Below are 24,687 nucleotides of genomic sequence, written 5' to 3'. Positions count from 1 at the left end.
GTGATCCACCTGCCTTGGCCTCCCAAAGTGCTGGGATTACAGGCGTGAGCCACTGCGCCCCACCAGAATCCTAACCTTTGAAATGAAAATAATATTTCACAGGGATGTTATTAGGCTGGGACAAAATAACATAGGTCAACTACTTGGTGCAGCGTACTTCAGTGGGAGCCAGGGTATTATTATTATTATTATTATTATTATTATTATTATTATTATTATCAGTCCTACAAATAGTGAAAACTTTGCTCAGAGAAAGTAAGTAACCAGCCCAAGGGCATTCAATGTATACATTTTACTGAGTCCTGGCATAGGGCTATGGATATTAAAATGTATACGATCTGGCAGGGTGTGTTGGCTCACGCCTGTAATCCTAGTACTTTGGGAGGCCAAGGCGGGCAGATCACTTGAGCTCAGAAGTTTGAGACCAGCCTGGGCAACACAAAAAATTAGTCTGGCGTGGTGGGGGGCACCTATAGTCCCAGCTACTAGGGAGGCTGAGGCAGAAGAATCACTTGAACCCGGGAGGCAGAGGTTGCAGGGAGCTGAGATTGTACCACTGCACTCCAGCCTGGGCAACAGAGTGAGATTCTATCTCAAAAAAAAAAACAAAAAAACAAAAAAAAACAAAAGTATAAGATCTAATCTTAACTTTTGATCTAGGAACTCAGAGTCACCCTTAGTTGGAAAGAGAACAAGTTCTGGAACAAAATGTTCTTTTCACTCTATTCTGAATCAAATCTAGAAAGGAAAAGATAAATTATTTCTTAGATGAAAAATATTACTTCTATGCAGTAGATTTTGTTCACTGTGGTTAAGAGTACTCTACCTAACACAGATAATAAGGAGTATGCGGTTAATGAAGTTGTGGCAGGGATAAAAGAACACTTCAACGTAATGTTGGGCACCCGGCTACTCTACAAATTTGAGAGACCACAGTATGCCGAAATTATTGCAGATCATCCCGATGCACCCATGTCCCGGGTGTATGGAGCGCCGTATCTCCTCAGATTATTTATACGAATTGGAGCAATGTTGGCCTATGCACCTCTGGATGAGAAGAGCCTTGCTTTATTACTCAATTATCTTCACGATTTCCTAAGGTACCTGGCAAAGAATTCTGCAACTTTGTTTAGTGCCAGCGATTATGAAGTGGCTCCTCCTGAGTACCATCGGAAAGCTGTGTGAGAGGCACTCTCACTCAGTTATGCTTGGATCTCCGTAAACACATTTTTGTTCTTAGTCTATCTCTTGTACAAACGATGTGCTTTGAAGATGTTAGTGTGTAATGATTGATGTTTGTTTTCTGTTTGATTTTTAAACAGAGAAAATAAAAGGGGTAATAGCTCCTTTTTTCTTTTCTTTTTTTTCTTTTTTCATTTCAAATTTGCTGCCAGTGTTTTCAATGATGGACAACAGAGGGATAGGTTGTCGAGTGTTTTATTGCCTAGTTGACAAAGCTGCTTTTGAATGCTGGTGGTTCTATTCCTTTGACACTATGCACTTTTATAATACGTGTTAATGCTATATGACAAAATGCTCTGATTCCTAGTGCCAAAGTTGCAATTCAGTGTATAGAACTGTACACACTCATCCATTTGTGCTCCTTTTTTTTTTTTAATGGTGCTTAAAGTAAAGAGCCCATCCTTTGCAAGTCATCCATGTTGTTACTTAGGCATTTTATCTTTGCTCAAATTGTTGAAGAATGGTGACTTGTTTCATGTTTTTTGTATTTGTGTCTAATGCACGTTTTAACATGATAGACGCAATGCATTGTGTAGCTAGTTTTCTGGAAAAGTCAATCTTTTAGGAATTGTTTTTCAGATCTTCAAAAAATTTCTTCTTTAAATTTCAAAAAAAAAAAAAAAAGAGCACTCTAGCTCAATGTCTTTCCCCCAACCTCCCCAGCAACCTTGCCCCCGACCAATAAGGAAATCCTTAATAGCGGGATTTCATCCTTTGAATAGAGAATGCCTTGTTCTTGTGTAACACTGTACAGTTGACTAAGAACACTTTCAGCTACACTAACCTAATCTTCACCCACGCCCCCCCACCCCCCGCCCCGAGCTTTGAATTAGAGAAGAGGAAATTGCAGCCCAGCTACCATTGTCATAATCCAGAGTAGAACTAGATCGGTAGCCCCATACTGATTAATAGTTAATGTTAAATTAATAGTTTAATGTTGCCCAACAAACTACTGTGTGCTTATATTAAAATATTTTTGCGGCCAGTCGCAGTGGCTCACACCTGTAATCCCAGCAGTTTGGGAGGCCGAGGAGGGCGGATGATGAAGTCATGAGATCGAGATCATCCTGGTCAACACGGTGAAACCCTGTCTCTACTAAAAATACAAAAATTAGCTGGGTGTGGTGGCATGTGTCTGTAATCCCAGCTACTCAGGAGGCTGAGGCAGAAGAATCACTTGAACCCAGGAGGTGGAGGTTGCAGTGAGCCAAGATCACGCCACTGCACTCCAGCCTGGCAACAGAGTGAGACGTCATCTGAAAAAAAAAAATAAAACACACATTTTTTGCACTCTCACCTAGATTTCTTTTCTATTTTCTCTGAGTCTGTATGGCACACTCTAATTCTCCTAGGGGTTTTATACTGAACCTTACATTTGAGGAATTCCCTCAGGCAATATGTTTATTCAATAACCAATTCAACATAATATAATATCAGTATTCCAAGTATGGCTATGACTTTTACATAGAGTAGATCCATAAAGAGAGATGGAGAATGATATTTTGCATTTGTTTAGCACTCTTTCAAAGTGCTTTCATATCTATTATTCAGAGATGGAGAATGGAATTTGAATTTAAGAGTAGAAAGAATGTTAGGGATTCTCTAATTCAGCATTTCTTAAACTTCTTTGGATCACTTGCCTATTTGAGAATCTGATAAAAGCTATGGACCTCATACCCAGAAAGATGACCAGATGAATGTATTAAAAAAAAAAAAAAAAAACTACATTGTTTCAAGGAGATTCTTGAACTACTCCCGCTTTAAGAATTGCTCTAATTTGAAAACTTTCACTTTACAAATGAGGAAGCTACTATTTACCATGATAGCATCCCCATAAAGTGTCAGAGCAAGAATTATGATCCACATTTTCCAGATCTGGAACTAAGGTTCAGAGAGGTTTCAAGATGCCCAAAGTCTTATAGCTAGTTAAGAGGAGTAGCAAAACCCAGGACTCTGGATAGTCTAGTTCTTATTCTTCCAGATCACATCACCCTCCCAACGCACCATGCTAGAATTCTTTCACTATAAGAATAACTCCTATAGGCGACAGTTTGTTTTGCCTTCTGTAGCACACATAATTCTTAATCTCCAGTTAAAAAGTTCCAAATACAAAAATGGTTCTATTCACAACAGTAATTCATTTCTTACAGAGTTCCAGTAGGTTTCAGTTATTGCTGACACATTAAATACTGAAATCCAGAAATTATCATTGTAAACAACTCCATAACTTCTAAATTGGTAGTTAAGTATCAAGCTGGCCAATCTCTCTATCCTTCTCTCTCTCTCTTTTTTTTTTTTCTTTGGTAGAGACAGATTCTCACTATGTTCCCCAAGTTGGTCTCAAACTCCTGGGATCAAGCAATTCTACTGCCTCAGCCTCCCAAAGTGCTAGGATTACAGGCTTGCACCGCTGTGCCTGGCCAATTTCTCCTTTTAGCAGCAAATGAGCATACGTGAATCCAAGCAAAGAAGGCAAAAATACTAATGTTTCTCTTGAAAGGGTGTGGAAAAGTAGTTTTAGCACATTAGGCTTATACCTAACACATAGAGGTGCTGAGTAAATATTTGCTAAATGAATACACAAATTTACCAATTAATATCAGTGAGTTTTTCATGTATTTCATTTCCTCTTTCAAAAGTTAAACTAAGCGGCCTGGACAACATAGCAAGACCCTGTCTGTATTTTTTAAAAATTAGCCAGGCATGGTGGCACCTACTTGCAGTCTTAGTTACTTAGGAGGCTGAGATGGGAGGATCACCCAAACCCAGGAGTTCCAGGTTGCAATGAGCTATGATCACACCACTGCACTCCTATCTGGGCAGCAGAGTGAGACCCTGTGTCAAAAAAAAAAAAAAAAAAAAAAAAAAAACTACACACAAAAGCAAACAAACAAGAAGTTAAACTAAGAATATTGTACTTCTCACTTAAGGTCTAAGTCAAACCACCAACAGCGTCATATTCAATACTAAAATATATATATTTATATATAATGATACACATATATATATAATGACAAATAAGTTTTTTAATATGTTCACTCACATTTTATCAAAACAGTCTAGGTCATTAAGATAGTAGTTCTGATGAATTTTATCACAATTTATACATTCTTCCCATAGCAATAAATACATGTAAAATATTTATGGGAAGAAAATATCTTAGATATATATAAAATATTTAGATATGCCAAGATTACTATAACATTTATGATGAATATTATATTTTTCCAAGAAAATGACTATTATTAACATTTAATTTAGCTTCACTTAATAACAGGCTATCTTGCTATACTGAAGATTTCCATACCTCACAAAGTCTTTATTTGTAAGCCAAAAGCTTCCAGAATAAACTCCAAGGTGCTGAGCATTTTGTATTTAGAAAGAATCAAAGATGCTGTGTTTTAGCTTTGATTATTCAGGCTGGCTTTAGTAGATTTCAAGTCTGAATTTTAATGTTTCATTATCACAGTTTTTCTGTGATAATCTAGATAGATTAAGAATATTCTACAAAACAAATGCTTAATAAGGCAATAAACCTGTTGAAGGAATAAATTAGCAGGCAGGTTATGCTTTTAGGATATCTACACTACAGAAAAGGTATTGTACCCACTCTACCTAGTGATTAGGTTTATATTGCAATGTGACTCATAAGACTCATTGTACTGAATAAAATTTAGGCAATTAATGATCTTATTTCTTAGGAAGAACTGCTTGCTATTGGATATTAACACAGATCTTGCTCAATTAAAATTGCTCACAGTCAGCAAAAATAATTCTGCACTGTAATGAAATAATGAAATAATTATATGCAAGGGAGGACTTGTGATCTTTTTAATTATTCTATTCTTCATTTTTAAAAGGGCTATTTGAAAACGCACTCTTATAATTGATTGCTATAAATCAGTCAAACTCATTCTAAGGATCATAAATATTCTAACTTTTAAAAGACAAAGAAATGCTAAATATTCAATGGGATACTTCAATATTAGAAAATTTAATCTGGGGGGAAAGGATAGACTGCTCTTTGGAAAATAAAAAAGTAAATTTGTTGTCCCGTGAAAAATGAAATATCTTGAATGTCAGTAACAGAGATGGAATTAACAAGAGATCTTTTTATTGTTTTTTAAGGTCATTAGGCTGTGAATTCTATAATTATGGAAATTGTCAGTCCAGTTCTGTAAGAATGTTTGCTCCCATCCATAAGGTAGTGGAATGTTCAATCAGTCTCTCTCGTGGGAAAGTTAGGTCATAACTGTAAGTGTACCAGCAAAATTGAATTAAGCAAAGAGATTTCATTAGTATTTATAGCCAGAAGGCATCTGTAAAAGTACAGGGCAAAGAAGTTATGTGGAAGTCAAAGGAGAAAAAAAAAAATGGGTTTCTAGTGACAAAGGCGAATCTGAAAGAGATATAAGTGTATAATGAATAAGAGCTATTGAACGCTACTGCAAAGAGGGAGTTGCAAAGATGTCAAATATTGATTTTCTTGTGTATGCCTTTGGACTACATATGTAATTGTTTAGATTTGCTGTCTTCATGGTACAACAATATTTGTTGTCGAAGGTTAAAAAGCATGATGTGAAATAAACTAAAACCTGAGAAACATGTTGGAGAATCATAATTCTCCACTCAGAATCTCATTAAGAGTTTTCTGTATTTTCTTGCAAAAGAATATTTTTAATGAAGAAAAATGTCATATATACATATTTTTCAAATAGAACACAAGATCCAAATACTAGTTAATTATGTTACTGAAAATTATTTTATTAACTTTCAGCATCATTTTAAATTAAACTAGTTTCTCTACTTTTTTACTTTATTGAATATTCTTAAACCATATATCTAATTTTGAAAGTACAGTTAAACTATACTTTATTTTTCTGGTATGATTACAAGGAATTCTATTAACACTAAACTGATAATAAAATTCTGATGTCACCCCTTAACAAGAAATACTTCCTGTGATATTTTCCTCTTCACTACTAAAAATCCAGAAGAAAAACTGTGCTTTAAGGTCTATGTAAGCATATATATTCAGTACCAAACTGCAAACTCAAGTAATCAAATTAATAATCAATCTAGGACAGCAACTAAACAAAATACATTTTTCTAATGTTTTTAGGGGTTAGTTTCCCTTTAAATATTCGAGTCTTAACAGAATGTTAACTATCATAACTTTCTTTTTAAATAACAGACTCATTTGTTTCATTTATCTGATTTTTTTTACTATTTATTAGAAACTTGAATCATACCTATTAATATTACTGTATTCTCTTTCCTACCTCAGAACATTGAAAAATAACAGCCAAACTGTTAAATTCTCCAGGTGGAATTTACTACACTTAAAGCCATAATGACCACAAACTAAAAAAAGAACGTTTAAAAAAAAGTATGAGCTGTTTTAAGTATCAGCAGGGGACAGGGGTACAAATAAGAAACAGTGTAATATATGGCAGAAGCAAATCTTCTACCAGTACAGAAAACACTAGACAGGAAAACTGTAGAGAAGACAATGTCTCCAGCACAAATAAGTTTCAGATTTTATTTTCAATGTCTCACTTTTAATGTTATTAAATATTTAATAGCAATGTAAAACAGAGTGACAACATTTTGAGTGTATGTGCAAACCAAGGTATTTCTTTCCCCGGGATTTTGGAAGCATGTGGGACATGAAGGAGATAGTCCAGTAGTAACGGCAGCTTCTCTCCGAGGTAAATACTCGTCAGGAAGAAAACATAATTCAACTGCACTCTTCTTTTCTGAAAAGGTTGCATGTGGAATATCAATCATAAAGTCCTTTCTATTTCTTAAGAGCTATTAGTGCCTGGCCCCTTGGCTTCATTAAGACCCTTTTTCTCAATATGTTATTTTATTTTAGACTGTATCCCACTTCTCAGCTACACAGTGCACACTGCAATTTCTAGGCTCCCGAGGGAGACGTCCACTATGCCCCTCAATGACTGACATACAAGGACAAGGTAGCAATGGAGAGAAAGGCGGATTTGTTGGCACTAAGTCGGAAACATTTTTTAAACCCTAGAGGTTAAAAGAGAGTTTGGCCAAGCCTCTGAGACAGAGTGCTGTATCATTTAACTGACACTAACATCACCACGCTCCCCACTAGGCAGGGATCAGTCTCCCGGCCTGTTAATTGCACCCGATGTTCTGGTGGAGCTAAAGAAGCTAGAAGTTTTGAGAGTCCCTGCTGCCAGACCTCAATGTTGCCTAAGCAAGCATTAAGAGACTATGGTAATAATAGGTGTGCTTACACCAAATAAAAGGTTTCATTAATCAAGCCATATTGAGATAAACCTGTCACTGGACAGAGGCGACCAGAAATCAAATGCTGTGAAAGTTCTGACAGATTGTTAAATAGAAACCCTTTAAAATAGAATTTAATTTACTGTGATATTATAGATATTTATGCATCAATAGGCAAGTGCAGATTGAGTTCAGAGGTCAGCTCTGGCATTTGAAAAATAAAAGCACAGGATGAAACAAAAGGTGACAGTTACCTTTGTCTGAAATTAGGGTTCATTAGACTAAATGGGAAGGTTTTAACTGATTCATGTAGGGAACTGAAGCACAGCATGTGATGTGGTGTGCAATATTGGATAACAGGCAAATCCAATTAAGGGATCTTTATCCTGTTAAAGACTTGTCTACAAACTTAAAAAAAATCCAAGGGCCAGCCACAGAAGAGCCCAGTCAGTCATCGTCAGTGGTAGTTATCGCTCAGACCCTAATAGGTGAACATGTTTCCTTTGTGGCATTGCAGCGAGGAGTGTTAGATTTTGAAGGCAGACAGACCTGGGTTCAAAGTCCAGTTTTGCTACTTATTAGCTGTATGACTTTTGACAAATTATCTTCTTTTAGCTTCAATATCCTAATCAGTGAAACAAAAGTACTGCCAGTACTACCTCATAGGGCTGCTGTGAGGACTGAGATCGAGTTTACAAAATACTTAGCGTGGTGGCTGGCGGTGCTCAACAAACAATAGTTACTAGTTCTTCCTTTTTCTTCTCCTTTCCTTCTCTCCCTCTTTTCTTTTTCCAGTTCCCTCTTTTTGCCTTTTGTCTCCTCTTCCTTGTTTCTTTTTTCCCTCTGCCTGTCACACAGGAGCAACCACTGGCACAGCAGCACCTCCAGGCATTTTGCAGCCTCTTTGAATCGAAGGGCCCGCTGACCTTTGATTTGTGGGCAGAGTTCAAAATGAAGTTATAAAAGGCCTCTTCATTCAGATTGCCTCATTCATGGAAGACTGTTGGAAGTTCCTTGGCTGTATAATGTCTGAAACTTGCTTGTTCAAACTGATAGAATTAAGTTCTAGACTCTACCAAATTGATCCATGGGTATAATCTTTCCTTGAAGCCAAACCAGCACATTGCCACAAATTTCTTATTGACTAGTAGCTAGAAATAAGTGATGAAGCATTAAGAAGAATTGTTTAATACATTTTTTTAAGAGTTCCACACCCCAAATGTTTTATTCTTGCAGTTGGCCTTATGTATTTCAGCCTCCTGACTTGTTTCCAACACTTCTATACTTCCTGGGTTTTGTTTTGTATTTTAATGTTTCTGTTTATTAGTCTTTCTGTCCCATTCTACTTATCCTGGCTGACAGAGAAAGTCATTAAAAAAAAAAAAAAAAGTTTGAGCCAGGCACAGTGGCTCACACCTTTCTCATCCCAGCACTTTGGGAGGCCAAGGTGGGAGAATTGCTTGAGCCCAGTACTTCAAGACCAACCTGGGAACATAAGGAGACCCCATCTTTATAAATAAAAGAGAAAAAATATTTTGAATAATGTCTCAGTGAATAGTGAGGTCACAGAATGGAGTCTCTATAAAGAAACATAGACAGTACCTTACCAGTACGTGAAAGGGAATAGGCAGGCAACATACAATCCTGTTACTACAACTCCCAGGTCTCTAGAAAACAACCAAGACAGATTCAAGATGCCACACACAGCTGTGTGTCTTTGAGAAAGTAATTTGTCCTCCCCGAGCTCTCTCTCTGGGTTAGATGTACCTCCTCTACACTCTACCTGAACCCTATAAATACCTATATCATCATTGAAATTATCGGCCCTACCACTAACCTATAAACATTTTAGCACAGATGTTATTATCTTATTTATTTTTGTATCCCCTGGCCAGTGGTGGTGCTCTTTACAAGTGTCTATTGAACAGATCAAAATGTTCATATCTACTAGGACTATGTTAAATGATCCCTTGAACCCCCTCCACATTTATTAACTGAAAGTGGCATAACTGACCTGTGTGTAAAGATAAAATGACTCAGACCACTTGAAATGATTTAATACTAAAACAGTAGCTCTCAGAAAACTTATCCTTAAACAAAAGTTTGCACAAACCATAACTCTCTTTTAAATTTGCTGGTGTCATTTTGGATTTCATCTTTACTTTTATCTGTTTGAATAGAGCCATACTTTAAAGAGAATTGGAAAAAGAATAGAAGTATATTTCAATTCTCAGCAACTACCAGCTCCTCCAAAAAACAAATCACTTAACTTTCCTGTTCTTCAGTTTTCTTTTTAATCAAATGAAAATACTGAATACAGATCAAATAAATATAGTGTGATTGCTTATAAGGGTCAAATCTCACAATTAAAAATCTCCATTTATTATTATTATTTATTTTAAATTAAGAATGCTAGAGGCTGGGCATAGTGGTTCACGTCTGTAATCCCAGCACTTTGGGAGGCTGAGGCGGGTGGATCATGAGATCAGGAGTTCGAGACCAGCCTAGTCAACATGGTGAAACCCCATTTCTACCAAAAATACCAAAATTAGCCAGGTGTGGTGGTGGGCGCCTGTAATCGCAGCTAGTTGGGAGGCTGAGGCAAGAGAATCACTTGAACCCAGGAGGAAGAGGCTGCAGTGAGCTGAGATCACACCATTGCACTCCAGCCTGGGTGACAGAGCAAGACTCCATCTCAAAAAAAAAAAAAAAAAAAAAAAGCTAGAGAGCCAAGCACAGTGGTGTGCATCTGTAATCTCAGCTATCGGGAGGCTGAGGTGGGAAGATTGCTTGAGCCCAGGAGTTCAACACCAGCGTGGACAACATGGCAAAACCCCATCTCATAAAATCAATTAATTAATTAAGGATATCTAGCTTTTATCTTCTCAACTATATTAGTTATCTATTGCTGCATAACAAATTATCCGCAAAATGTAACAGCTTAAAACAACAAGCATTTATTATCTTATACAGTTTCTGGGGTCAAGCATCTGAGAGTGGCTAAGGTGATGCTTCTGGCTCAGGGTCTCTCATGAGGTTACATTCAAGCAACCTCAGGTGCTACAGTCACTTGAAGGTTTGACCAGGGTTGGCAGATCTATTTCCAAGATGGTTCACTTACATGGCTATTGACGGAAGGCTACAAATTCTCATTGGCCATTGGTAGAAGGCCTCAGTTCCTTGCTATGTGGAGAGCTGTCTCAGTACCCACATAACCTGGCAGCCTGCTCTCCCCAGAGTAAAGGATCTGAGAAAGTACAAGGCCGAAGCCACAATGTGTTCCACGAGCTAGCCTCAGAAGTGACATACCACTATTTTGCCATATTCTATTAGTCACGCAGAAAAACCCCACTATAATGTGGGAAAAGACTCTACAAGCCATAAGTACTACTAGCAGGCAAGGAATCATTGGGGAACATTTTGAGGACTGGCTGCCACACCAATAAAAATAAATATCCACACTAACGGAGCAGAGAAGTAATAATGTTTTTGGCCTTTCATGGGGTGGAAGGCCAGAGATCAAATGATTTCCCAAGAAGAGAGATTAAACTCTGTACTAAGCCACCTCAAATAATACGTTAATTAGCCGGGCGCAGTGGCTCACGCCTGTAATCCCAGCACTTTGGGAGGCCGAGGCGGGCGGATCACGAGGTCAGGAGATCGAGACCATCCTGGTTAACACAGTGAAACCCCGTCTCTACTAAAAATAGAAAAAATTAGCCGGGCGTGGTGGCGGGTGCCTATAGTCCCAGCTACTCAGGAGGCTGAGGCAGGAGAACGGCGTGAACCCGGGAGGCGGAGCTTGCAGTGAGCTGAGATTGCGCCACTGCACTCCAGCCTGGGCGACAGAGCAAGACTCCGTCTCAAAAAAAAAAAAAGTTAATTAGATAAGTAGATAAACTTAAGATTCTGACTCCTTATTCAAGTTTTTTTTTTTTCAAGTTTAAACTCCTCTGTCCTGTGGTTTTTATATCCAGAACTCTTCAATGTATTACTTATCCCCTGAATTCACCAAAAACAAATTCACCTTCCCAAACTTTACCTATAACTGCAGCACTTGGGGTTAGGGGAAAAACATTTTCCCCCTGAGCAATAACTAACATCAATAACCAAGACATAAAATAAACTCACACCTATGGATATACTAACAATGCAGACCATACATTCAGTAGGTAGCAGTTAATTTTATCATACCAGTTCTTTTCAACATCTTAGCTGGTTGCACAAGGATCATATGAAACTAGATTCTTTAATTTCAAAGTGAAGAGTATAAAAGTCTGAATCTCTGAGGTTCTAACAAATCAATCTCCATCAAAAGATAATTACTCCTATACCCTACCTTCTGTATCCTGCTTGGTGAAAAAGGAAACTGGCAACTGAGACCTGGGTTCTAGCCCCAGCTCTGTCATTAATTTGCTGTGTGATATCTGGCAAGTAACTTGACATCTCTGATCCTCAACTTTAAAGACCCAAGGTTAGATCAAAATAACTCTTCCAGGGCTAACATAAATTTGACAATTCTGATTAATCTGTGCTTTCAGGTGAACCCAGATTTCTTATCCTTATCTACTTATAGTTGTGACTCTACACCGATTTTCTTTTCTTTTTTTTACCACACTGCATCAGAAAACAATAGGACATTGGCCATTTCTGAATTTCTATTAGGCTTTCCTCCCTAACCTTTACCTATCTCACCACATAGTGCTGGAAAAATACTCTGCACTATTCATTGTGGGAAGCTCAACAGAAAAGAAAATACTCAGCCGGTAATGTGATCAATAAAACCAAATTGGAAATACATTTATGTACATGAATATAAAACCAATGTTTAAAAAATGGTTTCAACCAAAAAATGATTGCTCATAGACATAGACAGGAAGATGTCTTTTCCCAAAGGATTCACTCTTCACAGAGTTTGGCAGCATGATGAAAGGCAGAGGAGTGTGACTCCATGGCAGTAGAAGAAATGATACTCTCATCAGCTGGCAACCAGTTTCCCTCAGAGGAGGTACAGACACAGCTAAGTCAAGCCAAAAGTTATGAATGTCCCCGAATTCCCATGGGAAAACAGTGAAGTGCATAGAAAGAAGTTTCATCTATTGGGTCTAGATGAGCTTGAAGAAGACAGGGTAGTCCCTTAACAATTTTCTTACAAAGAGAGAAAGCAAGAGAAATACAGAAATGAGGGAAAGAAATAAAGGTAAAGAAGAGAAAGGTTAAAGAAAGAAAGTGGCAGAGAAGCGTAAGAATGAAAGAGAAGGGGAAAAATTATCCAGCACTAGAGACTCATCAAGAGAGCCCTGATTGTCTTCGTCAATAAGGTATCCTGACCATCTACCACAGTGCCTGTACAGAACAGAAGTTCAGCATATGTTGAATGAATGAAAGAATCAGATAAAGAAACAAATATCAGTTTGGAAAAGGAAAACCAGGATATTCATTTTCTTGCAGCGACGCACTAACGCTAGCTAAAAATTTCATGACCTAAAAAACGTATACGAGGAAGGCTAGAAAAGGTAGCTAGATCAGTACAAATCTATAACCCTTTGAAAAAAAAAGAATAAAAACACATGTGCTGCTGTTAAATATTTTGTCACTTTCTTATTTCCTTTTGTATATTAATAATCTGTCTCAATTAAGCACCTCATAAATATTTTAGGATCTCATGTTAAGAAAGAAATAACATCTTTATTTTTATGCCAGTTCAAAGGAATTTGATGGTTCTAAAAAAAAAAAAAAAAAAAAAAACACTCACTTTATTTGGCATAGAAACCACATAGTCACCTATGTCATTTCTTAGAGCTCTGTCAATATTTCAGTATTAAAATAAAGTTGTCAAGAAAAAGCAACTGAGTAAAGAAGCATTTCAATGTTTTCTAGGACTTTTATCCTTCCAAGAATAAGTTGGCTGCATATTTGTTTCTTTTAGTTAAATACTGACACAAGCCCAAACTATTACAGTTTGAAACTGCAGCTCATTCGCCTTTTACAGATTGTTTTAGATCTTGCTCTAACACAACTATCCCTGTAGGACCAGTCACATTGCCATAGTAATTGTTCAGTGACCACAGTTGTTGCAACTTTGACACAGGAATGACCACAGTTCTAGGTCAGCTTTCATTTCACCCAGATATGAAGACACATTAACAAAAGTAGGACTACACACACATAGACAGAATCACAAATACAATATCTATTATAGAGAGGAAATAGAATAGTATCCAATTTGACATCACATAAAGACTCAGATGGAAAACTATCTATTATTTTTTTCCTTCATCATTCTTCCCTTTTAAGAACATGAAGAGATTACTTCCACACAGCATTTTAATCAGATATGCTTTGTTTAAATTAATTATATTATTCAGTGGAAATAAACCACATAGCCTGTTAATAATAGATTGTTTTTTTCTAAATTCATATCTGGAAGTAAATAAATATTTTAGAAACCAGACTGAGATTTCTTTCTTTCTTTCTTTTTTGAGAGGTAGTCTCACTGTGTCACACAGGCTGGAGTGCCACGGTGTAATCTCGGCTCATTGCAACCTCCTACTCACGGGTTCAAGCCATTCTCCTGCCTCAACCTCCCGAGTAGCTGGGATTACAGGCACACGCCACCACACCCAGCTAATTTTTTTTGCATTTTTAGTAGAGACTGGGTTTCACCACGTTGGCTAGGATGGTCTCAATCCCCTGACCTCATGATCCGCCTGCCCCGGGCTCCCAAAGTGCTGGGATTACAGGCGTAAGCCACAGCGCCTGGCTGATATTTTTTTCTTAACAAAATTAATTTGTGTTGAGGGGAGAGGGGGCTCTCTGGCAAAAACCAGAAAGCCTGCTAGACAAATTCTAAGAGCTGTAGTACTAATAAAATGAGTTTCAAATTATTTTCATGTCACTTTAAAATTTGATTTTTTTGGGGGAGGGGGGTGCCGGTCACGGCGGCTCACACCTGTAATCCCAGCACATTGGGAGGCTGAGGCGGGCGGATCACGAGGTCAGGAGTTCAAGACCAGCCTGGTCAACATGGCGAAACCCCATCTCTATTAAAAATACAAAAATTAACCAGGCATGGTGGCACATAGCTGTAATCCTAGCTACTCAGTAGGCTGAGTCAGGAGAATTGCTTGAACCCAGGAGGCGGAGGTTGCAGTGAACTGAGATCACAGGTGCCACTGCACTCCAGCCTGGGCGATAGAGCAAGACTCTGTCTCAGAAAAAACAAACAAACAAACAAACAAAAAACATCAATGTCTGATATAAAAAATGTACTGGATGAGATTAATGGAAGGTTAGACATTGCAAAAACAAAACAAAAAACAAAATGGTGACCTTGAAAACATATCACTAGAAACTATCCAAACATAAACACAAAGAGAAAAATATGCAAAAATAAAAATAAATAAAACAAGAGTTAATGAAAGACAGGAAAGAGAGAAGCAAGGGAGAGAGGGAGGGACGAAAGGAAGGAATATCAGTATCCTGCAAAACAACTTCAAGTGGTCTAGTATATCTATAACTGGAATTACCAAAAACAACATGTGAGACAGAAAAAAATATTTGAAGAAATATGACTAAAAGTTTTCCAAACTTGTTGAAAACTATAAACCCACAGATCCAAGAATTTCAATAAACTCTAAGAACATAAAAGCAAACGATACCGGCCAGGCGCAGTGGCTCACGCCTATAATCCCAGCACTTTGGGAGGCCGAGGCAGGCAGATCATGAGGTCAGGAGTTCGAGACCAGCCTGACAACATGGTGAAACCCCGTCTCTACTAAAAAAAAAAAAAAAAAATTTGCTAGGCATGGTGGTGGGCGCCAGTAATCCCAGCTACTTAGGATCAGGAGGCTGAGGCAGGAGAATTACTCGAACCCAGGAGGTGAAGGTTGCAGTAAGCCGAGATCACGCCATTGCACTCTAACCTGGGTGACAGAGTGAGACTCCATCTCGGAAAAAAAAAAAAAGCAAACGATACCAAGGCACATTATAATCAAATTGCTCAAAACCAGTGATAAAGAGAAAATCTTAAAGGCAGCCAGACAAAAAAGACACATTACTTACAGAGGACAAAAATAAAAATTACAGCAGGTTTCTCATCAGGACAAGCACAAGTGAGAAATCCGAAAAATGTACAAAGTACTGAAAATAATAAAAACCTGTCAAACTACAATTCTACACCCAGTAAAAATATCTTTCGAAAACAAAGGTGAATATTCATTATAGCCAAAAGGTAGAAACAATGTAAACTTCCACCAGTAAATGAATAAACAAATATAGTATATCCATACAATATAATATTATTTGCCTGTAGAAAGGAATGAAACACCGATAGGACAATATGGATAAATCGTGAAAATACTATGCTAAGTGAAAGACACCCGTCATTAAAAAAAAAAAAAACTATGTACTTTATGATTCTAGTCATATAAAAGCGTAGAATAAGGAAATTTATATGGATAAAAAATAGTTGGCTGACTGTAATGGCTCACGCCTGTAATCCCAGCAATTTGGGAAGCCAAGGCAGGAGGATCATGAGGTCAAGAGATTGAGACCATCCTGGCCAACACAGCGAAACCTTGTCTCTACTAAAAATACAAAAACTAGCTGGGTGTGGTGGCGCATGCCTGTAGTCCCAGCTACTTGGGAAGCTGAAGTAGGAGAATCACTTGAACTCAGGAGGCAGAGGTTTCAGTGAGCTGAGATTGTACCACTGCATTCCAGCCTGGTGACAGAGTAAGACTCCATCTCAAAAAAAATTTTTAAAAAAAGGTAGTTTAGTAGTTGCTTACAGGTTGGACTGGAGGAAGACAGTGGGGAAAGGAACTAATAGCTAAAAAATACAATTTCTTCTTGAAGCAATAAAAGTGTTCTCAAATTGACTATGGTAATGGTTGCACATATCTGTGAACATACTAAAAAACAAAGAATTATACAATTTATTTTATTATTATTATTATTATTATTATTGTTATTAGAGACAGGATCTCACTCTGTCACCCAGAATGGAGTGCAGTGGCATAATCTTGGCTCACTGCAACCTCCGCCTTCTGGGTTCAAGAGATTCTCTTGCCTTAGCCTCCTGAGTATCTGGCACTACAGGCATGTACCACCATGCCCAGCTAAATTTTATATTCTTTCAGTAGAGATGGGTTTTCACCGTGTTGGCCAGGCTGGTCTCAAATTCCTCAGCTCAAGTGATCTGACCTCCTTGGCTTCCCAAAGTGCTGAGATAACAGGTGTGAGCCACCATGCCCAGCCTAAAGACCAACAAGTTATACAATTTAAATGGGCAAATTTTATTGTATATGTATTATATCTCAATAAAGCTATATTTTTAAAATAAAGTAGCCAAGCACAGTGGCTCACACCCATAATCTCAGTACTTTGGAAGGCCAAGGTGTGAGGACCACTTGAATCCAGGAGTTTCAGACCAGCCTGGGCAACATAGTAAGAGCCCCATCTCTTAAAAAAAAAAAAAAAAAATTCAAATTAGCCAAGCATGGGGGCACACTCTTGGAATCCCAGCTACTTGGAAGGCTGAAGTGGGAGGATTGCATGAGCCTGGGAGATTGAGGCTGCAGTAGGCAGTAATGACTGCACCATGCACTCTAGCCTCTAGACAGAGCAAGACCCTATCTCAAAATAAATCAATAAGTAAATGAAAATGAAATAGATATTAAGATTTCTTCAGACATACAAAAGCTGAAAGAATCACCCACAGACCTCCAACACAGAAAATGTTAAATAGTGTCCTTCAGGCAGAAGGAAAAGAATATTAGTTAGAAATATGGAATGTAGAAATGGAAATATACTATTATAAGGTGTTTATACTATATGTGAAGGAGAACAATATCATTTGTATGTAAACTGATAAAGATCTATACTATCAATTCTAAAGCAAACACTAAAATAATAAAAAAAAAGTTATAAGTAAGCCAACAAAGGAAATAAAATGGAATCATAAAACACACTCAATCCAAAAGAAGGCAGAAAAAGGAGAAAAGAGGAAAAAAAGAAAGACTGAACAAACAGCAAGATGGCATATTTAAACCTAACCATAATCAATAATCCCATTAAATGTAAATGATATAAATACCCCCAAATAAAAATCAGAGATTATCAAATTGGGTAAAAAAGCAAGAACCAACTGCATGCTGCCTACAAGAAACTCACTTTGAATATAAAGACACAACAGGTTAGAAGTAGAAAAATGGAAGGAGTTATACCATGCTAATGCTAACCAAAAGAGAACTGGAAGGGCTGTTAATATCAAGGTAGATTTCATAGGGCAGACCAGGGATAAAGAAAGACATTTCATAAACACAAAGGTGCCAATTCATCAAGATGACATAAAATCCTAAATATTTATGAACATAATAACTAAGTTTTAAAATAGATAAGAGAAAACCCAATTGAACTATAAGTAGATAAATCTACAATTAAACTTAGAGACTTCAATATTCCTCTACAAAAACTGATAGAGTAACTAAGTAGAACTCCAGCAAATATACAGAATTGAAAAACACTTATCAACCAATCTGACCTAATTGATATTTATAGAACCCTCCACCCAACAACAGCAAAATACACAATGTTTTCAAGTGTACACAGAGTATTTACTACAAAAGACCATATTCTGAGCAATAAAATGTCTTAATATATTTAAAATCATTCAAGTTATACAAAGTGACCAAGCTGGAGGTAAATTCGAACTCAGTAACAAAAGAACATGTAGAAAATCCTCAAGTATTTAGAAACTAAGCTTTAAATAACCCATAGGTCAGAGAATAAATTAGAAGAGAAATTAGAAGGTATTTTGATCTGTATGAAAATAAAAGCACAACATATCAAAATTTGTAGGATACTGCTAAAGCCACACTCAGAGGGAAATGTATAGAACTAAAATGTCTATAACAGAAGAAAGACTTCAAATCAATGACCTCAGCCTCCTGTATCAAGAAGTTAGATAAAGAGGAGCAAATTAAATCCAAAATAAGCGAAAAAGAAGTAATGAAAATTTGAGTAGAAATTAATTAAATAGAGAAAATCAATGAAACCAAAAGATGGTTCTTCAAGACCAGTAAAATGGATAAACCTCTAGCCAGATTGATCAGGAAAATTTAAGAGCACAAAATAAATGAATTATAAGCATACAAATAAGCCCAATAAATATCACAAATATAATGTATAATGTAGAGGAAGGAAAAAGCAAGTTGCTGCTGGGCTTGGTGGCTCACGCTTGTAATTGCAGCACTTTGGGAGGCTGAGGTGGACAGATCACGAGGTAAGGAGTTCCAGTCCAGCCTGGCCAATATGGTGAAACCCCGTCTCTACCAAAAATAGAAAAATTAGCTGGGCATGGTGACGCACACCTGTAATCAGCTACTCAGGAGGCTGAGGCAGGAGAATCTCTTGAACCTGGAAAATGGAGGTTGCAGCGAGCCAAGATCACCCCACTGCACTCCAGCCTGGGCGACAGACTGAGACGCCATCTCAAAAAAAAAAACAAAAACAAAGAAAAAGCAAGTTGCAAAAGAAGACATACAGTATGATTTCACTTAAGTTCAAAAGTCTGTAAAGTGTGTGTATTTGTGAGTGTGCATGTGTGCATGAGACATACATAAGAAAAGTATAAAGAAAATCAAAGAAAATAGGTCGGGCACGGTGGCTCATGCCTGTAATCGCAACACTTTGGGAAGCCGAGGCGGGTGGATCACCTGAGATCAGGAGTTTGAGACCAGCCTAGCCAACGTAGTGAAAACCCGTCTCTACTAAAATACAAACAAAATTAACTGGGCGTGGTGGCAGGTGCCTGTAATCCCAGCTACTAGGGAGACTAGAACCCGGGTTCAGGAGAATCTCCTGAACCCGGGAAGTGGAAGTTTCAGTTTGTCGAGATCATGCCACTGCACTCTAGCCTGGGTGACAGAGAGTTAGAGAGAAAGACTCTGTCTCAAACAAACCAAAAAAAAGAACAAAAATTTCAGAATAATAATTATCTCTAGGAAGGATGGTTAAATAATGTTGAATTGAAGGTTTTGGTCAAATTATTAAAGTTCTATTTTTTTAAGCTATAGGTTGGTTACACAGCTGTTCATTTTATTATTCTTAATAACTTACATGTACATAATATGTATTCTTTTGTATCTATAAAATATTTTATAGTAAAAATTTCAGTAACATATATAGGTATAGGTAATCACTAAAAGAATAGAATAGGGACTGGGTGCAAAGGCTCACGCCTGTAATCCTAGCACTTTGGGAGGCCAAGGCAGACAGGTCACTTAGGCCAGGAGTTCAAGACCAGCCTGGCCAATATGGTGAAACCTCGTCTCTACTAAAAACACAAAAATTAGCCAGGTGACGTGGTGGCACACACCTGTAATCCCAGCTACTCAGGAGGCTGAGAGAGGAGAATTGCTTGAACCTGGAAGGCGGAGGCTGCAGTAAGCCGAGATCACACCATTGCACTCTAGCCTCAGTGAGGAATGAAACTGTCTTAAAAAAAATTGTAAATTAAGGTGATAGTAATAAAACCTGCAAGATCAATAATAAAAATAATAGAACAAAATGTATAACTTCTAAAGCAGCAAAGAGGAGTGACATTAGCAAGATGGCAGAATAGAACTTTCTAGAGCTCATCCCATTCATGAAGCCTGGGGAAACATTAATTTGTATCTGTACACCAAAGTACCATCATAAGAGTTAAGAAAATCAGGTGAGAGATTACATCACATAAGTATATCACAGAACTAAGACACATTGAAGAGAGCCTAGGAAGGATAGTTTCATATTACCCACGTTACCTCACCCCCGACCACAAGCAGAACAGCATGGAGACAGATACTATTAGAACAAGGAATATGAGCACTGGACATTGCCTCAGATCCCAATACCAGGCCCACTCAAGTAAACCCCAGCACCAGGCAGGCCTCCACTGCCCCAGACTCCAGGCCTACCCTAGCACCAAGCCAGTCCTCCCAACTCCAGACCTTAGGCCTATCCCACAGATTCAGATGCCTGTTGGAGACTGTAGGCATGCCCCACTACTAGGCTCACTCCATAGGTCCCAGCTTCCAGACCACTCCCAGCACTAGGCTAGCCCCCATGGCCCCAACCTCTAAGTCAGCCTCTGCAGCCCCATCCTCTAGGGCAGTACCTACAGATTGTAACATCAGGCTGACTGTGTAGCCCCAGAATCCAGGCCTGCCTCTACAGATCCAGCCTCTGACCTAGCTTCCAGGCCCATCCCAATGCCAGGCTAACCCCTGCTGACCTGGCCTCCAGGCCTATCCCAGCACCAAGTCAACCCTCACAGCCCTAGACTCCAGGCCAGTACCCACAGACCCAGGCTCTAGCCCCACTGCTATACCAGGTTGGCAACCACAGACCCTGGATCAGGGCTAGTCCCTGCAGATACAGGCTCCAGACCTGCCAAGTGCCAGGTCAGGCCCCATAAGCTAAGGCTCCAGGCCTTCCCCAGGCTCCAGACTGGCCCAGCACTAAGCCAGCCCACACAACCCCAGGCTTCAGGCCCACCCCAGCACCCAGTTGGTATTGGCAGACCCAGTAGATCAAAGTCCACCCCTATGGCCTCAAGAACCAGGCCAGTACCCTCAGACTCCACCTCCAGGCTTGCCCAAAGGATAAAGGCTCCAAATTCACCCTGTACCATGCCAGCCCCTGGGTCCCAGCTCCATGCCAGTCCCCAAGGACTCAGGCTTCGGGCCCGCCCTAGACTTCAGATCAGCCCAAAGCCAGACTAGCCTCCGTGGACACAGGCTCCAGGCCATTCCTTGTGGGCCCACACTTCAGCAGACCCAGAGCCCAGGCCCAGTAGACAATAGCACTAGGAAGATTCCTATAGACCCATCCTCCAGAATCATTTCTGAGTCCCAGTTTCCAGGCTGGCCCCAGTGGCCCCAGGTAGACTCTCACAGACCCAGCCTCCAACCCAACCTAGAGCTAAGCCATCCCTCAAAGCACCAGGCTCCAGGCCAGACATCATGGACCTAGCCTTCCAGCCAGTACCCACACAGCCAGCCTCCAGTCTGTTCCCCATGAACCCAGGGATCAGGACCATCCCCATGAATCCAGGCTTTGGGCCAGTCCCCAGGCCCTCAGGTTCTAGTGGACTCAGGGTCCAGGCCTAGCATATTAGACACTAGAAACAGCCTGGCCCCTGTGAATTGAGGCTCCAGGACTGTACTTGCAGACCAGGCTAGTCCAGGCCAGCTCCTGCAGACCCAGGATCCAGGCCCACCCCTGTAGACCCAGGTTCCAGGCCTATGCCTACAGACAGATGCCAGGCCTGTCCAAGTTTCTGGCCAGCCCCTGCAGACTCAAGTTTACTGTCTCAGTGGCAGATTGGCCCCAGTGGGCTCAGGATTCAGGACAGCCCCCATGGACACAGGCTCTGCATCTGCCCTCACAGACATAGTATCTAAGCCTGTCACAACAGACTCAGTCAACAAGTCCACACCAGTGGACCCTGGTGCCAGACCAGCCCCCACAGACCCAGAATCCAGGATCATCCCAGCAGACCCAAGCTCTAGGCCTGCCCCAGTGGACTGAGACACAAGGCCCAACTCTGTGGACCCAGATGTGAGGTCCTCCACCTGCTGACCCAGGCACCAGACCATACTACCCAAGGGTTCCAGCAGTAAGCCCTCTTACAAGCAACAGCAACTAGCCTGCCCAGAATCTCTGGTAAAGAGTTTTTCCTGACAAAGCCAATCTGCAAAAACTGGAATAAATCCCTACCTCTTTAAATGCACAGGCATCAACACATGGTCACAAGTATCACAAACAATCAAGAAAAACATGACACCACCGAAGAAACAAAATAAAACACCAGTAACCAGATCCAACAGAAAAGGAGTAAACTGACTTAAAAATAATTCAAATAATTGTCTTTAAAAAGCTTGGTGAGCTACAAGAGAATACAAATAGACAACTGAATGAAATTATAAAAACAACACATGAACAAAATGAGAAGTTCAACAAAGATAAAGAAATTATGAAAAAGAAAAAAAGAAAGAACCAAACAGAAATTCTGGAGTTAAAAAAAAAAAAAAAAAAGATGACTTAACTCTGAACTGACAGTTTCCGTAAAGAGCTTCAACAGTAGGCTCAGTCAACAAGAAGAATCAGTTAGCTTGAAGACAAGTCATTTGAAATTATGCAGTTAGAGGAACAAAAGAAACAAAGAAAAAGAATAAAGAAAGCCTACAGAAATTATACAACGCTATCAAGCAAATCAATGTAGACATATTATAGGTGTCCTAAAGGAGCAGAGAAAGAGAAAGGGGCATGTATTACTCTGTTCTTGCATTGCTATAAAGAACTACCTGAGACTGGGTAATTTGTAATAAAGAGGTGTAATTGACTCATGGTTCCACAGGCTGTATAGGAAGCATGACTGGAGAGGCCCCAGGAAACTTAAAATAATGGTGGAAGGTGCTACACCCTTTTAAACAACTAGATCTCATGAGATCTCACTCACTAATCAAGAGAACAGCAAGGGGGATGTAAACCCCTATGGTCCAATAACCTCCCACCAGACCTCTCCTCCAACATTGGGGATTACAATTCAGCATGAGATTTGGGTGGAGACACAAATCCAAACTATATCAGGGCAAAAAAGCTTATTTAAAAAAAAAAATGATAGAAAATTGTTCAAATTTGGAAAGAGAAATAAACATCCGGATTCATAAAGCCCAAAGAGGCTGGGTGCAGTGGCTCATGCTTATAATCTTAGCAATTTGGGAGGCCAAGGCAGGAGGAACACTTGAGGTCAGGAGTTCAAGATCAGCCTGGTCAACATGGTGAAACCCTGTCTCTGCTAAAAATACAAAAATTAGCCAGGCATGATGGTGCATGCCTGTAATCCCAGCTACTCAGGAGGCTAAGCAGGAGAATTGCTTGAACCCGGGAGGCAGAGGTTGCAGTGAACCAAGATTACACCACTGCACTCCAGCTTGGGTGACAGAGCAAGACTCCATCTCAAAAAAAAAAAAAAAAAAAAAAAGAAAAGAAAAGAAAAGAAAAAATTAGCTGGGCATGGTGGCACACACCTGTAGTCCCAGCTACTCTTGAGACTGAGGAAGGAGAATTACTTGAACCCAGTAGGCAGAGGTTGCAGTGAACTGAGATCATGCCACTGCACTCCAGCCTGGACAACAGAGTGAGACTTCATCACAAAAAACACAAAAAAACAAAAAACATAAAGGCCAAAGAACCCCAAATAGATTAAATATAAAAAGATTTTAATGTGTCAGCAAGACACATCATCATCAAACTCTCCAGAGTAAAAGAGAGAATTTTGAAAGAAACAAGAGAAAAGCAACTCGTCATATACAATGGAACCTCTAGATTTCTCAGCAGAAACCTTGCAGGCCAGAAGACAGTGGGATGATATAGTCAAATGAATGAAAGAATAAAACTGTCAACCAAGAATACTATGCCCAGCAAGACTGTCCTTCAGAACTGAAGGACAGATAAGGACTTTCCCAGATAAACAAGTTGTAGGAGTTCATCACCACTAGACCTGCCTTACAAAAAATTCTCAAGAGGATGGGTACGGTGGCTCATGCCTGTAATTCCAGCACTTTGGGAGGCCAAGGCAGGCGGATCAGGAGGTCAGGAGATTGAGACCATCCTAGCTAACATGGTGAAAACCCATCTCTACTAAAAATACAAAAAATTAGCTGGGCATGGTGGGGGGCACCTGTAGTCCCAGCTACTCAGGAGTCTGAGGCAAGAGAATGGTGTGAATCCAGGAGGTGGAGCTTGCAGTGAGCCAAGATGGTGCCACTGTACTCCAGCCCGGACGACAGAGCGAGACTCCATCACAAAAAAAAAAAAAAAAAAAAAAATTCTAAAGATAGCTCTTCAAATTAAAAAAAAAAAAGATGCTAATTAGTAACAAGAAAACATACAAAATTATACAACTCCTTAGTAAAAGTAAGTATATAGTCAAATCCAGAAAATTTTAATACTTCAATGGTGGTGTGTAAATCATGTATACCTTCAGTATGAAGGTTAAAAGAGAAAACTAGTAAAAATAATAATAGCTGTAATAATTTGTTAAGGGATGCCCAACATAAAAAGATGTAAATTAAAGCATCAAAAAATGTGGGGGTGGGATATAAATGTGCAGAAACTTTTATGCAACTGAAG

General features: G+C 39.2%; 1 non-coding gene across 1 annotated transcript; it reads right to left on the bottom strand.

Moving 5' to 3' along the window:
* Positions 1–14,310: 14,310 nt before the first annotated feature.
* Positions 14,311–14,370, bottom strand: LOC111541615. The gene has a single exon (XR_002731321.1). It is a non-coding gene; the product is annotated as a U7 small nuclear RNA (small nuclear RNA).
* Positions 14,371–24,687: the final 10,317 nt, after the last annotated feature.

This window comes from Piliocolobus tephrosceles, chromosome 1, assembly GCF_002776525.5.
Source record: "Piliocolobus tephrosceles isolate RC106 chromosome 1, ASM277652v3, whole genome shotgun sequence".
In the NCBI taxonomy this organism is placed as follows: Eukaryota; Metazoa; Chordata; class Mammalia; order Primates; family Cercopithecidae; genus Piliocolobus; species Piliocolobus tephrosceles.
This window is presented reverse-complemented; position numbering and strand designations above follow the sequence as displayed.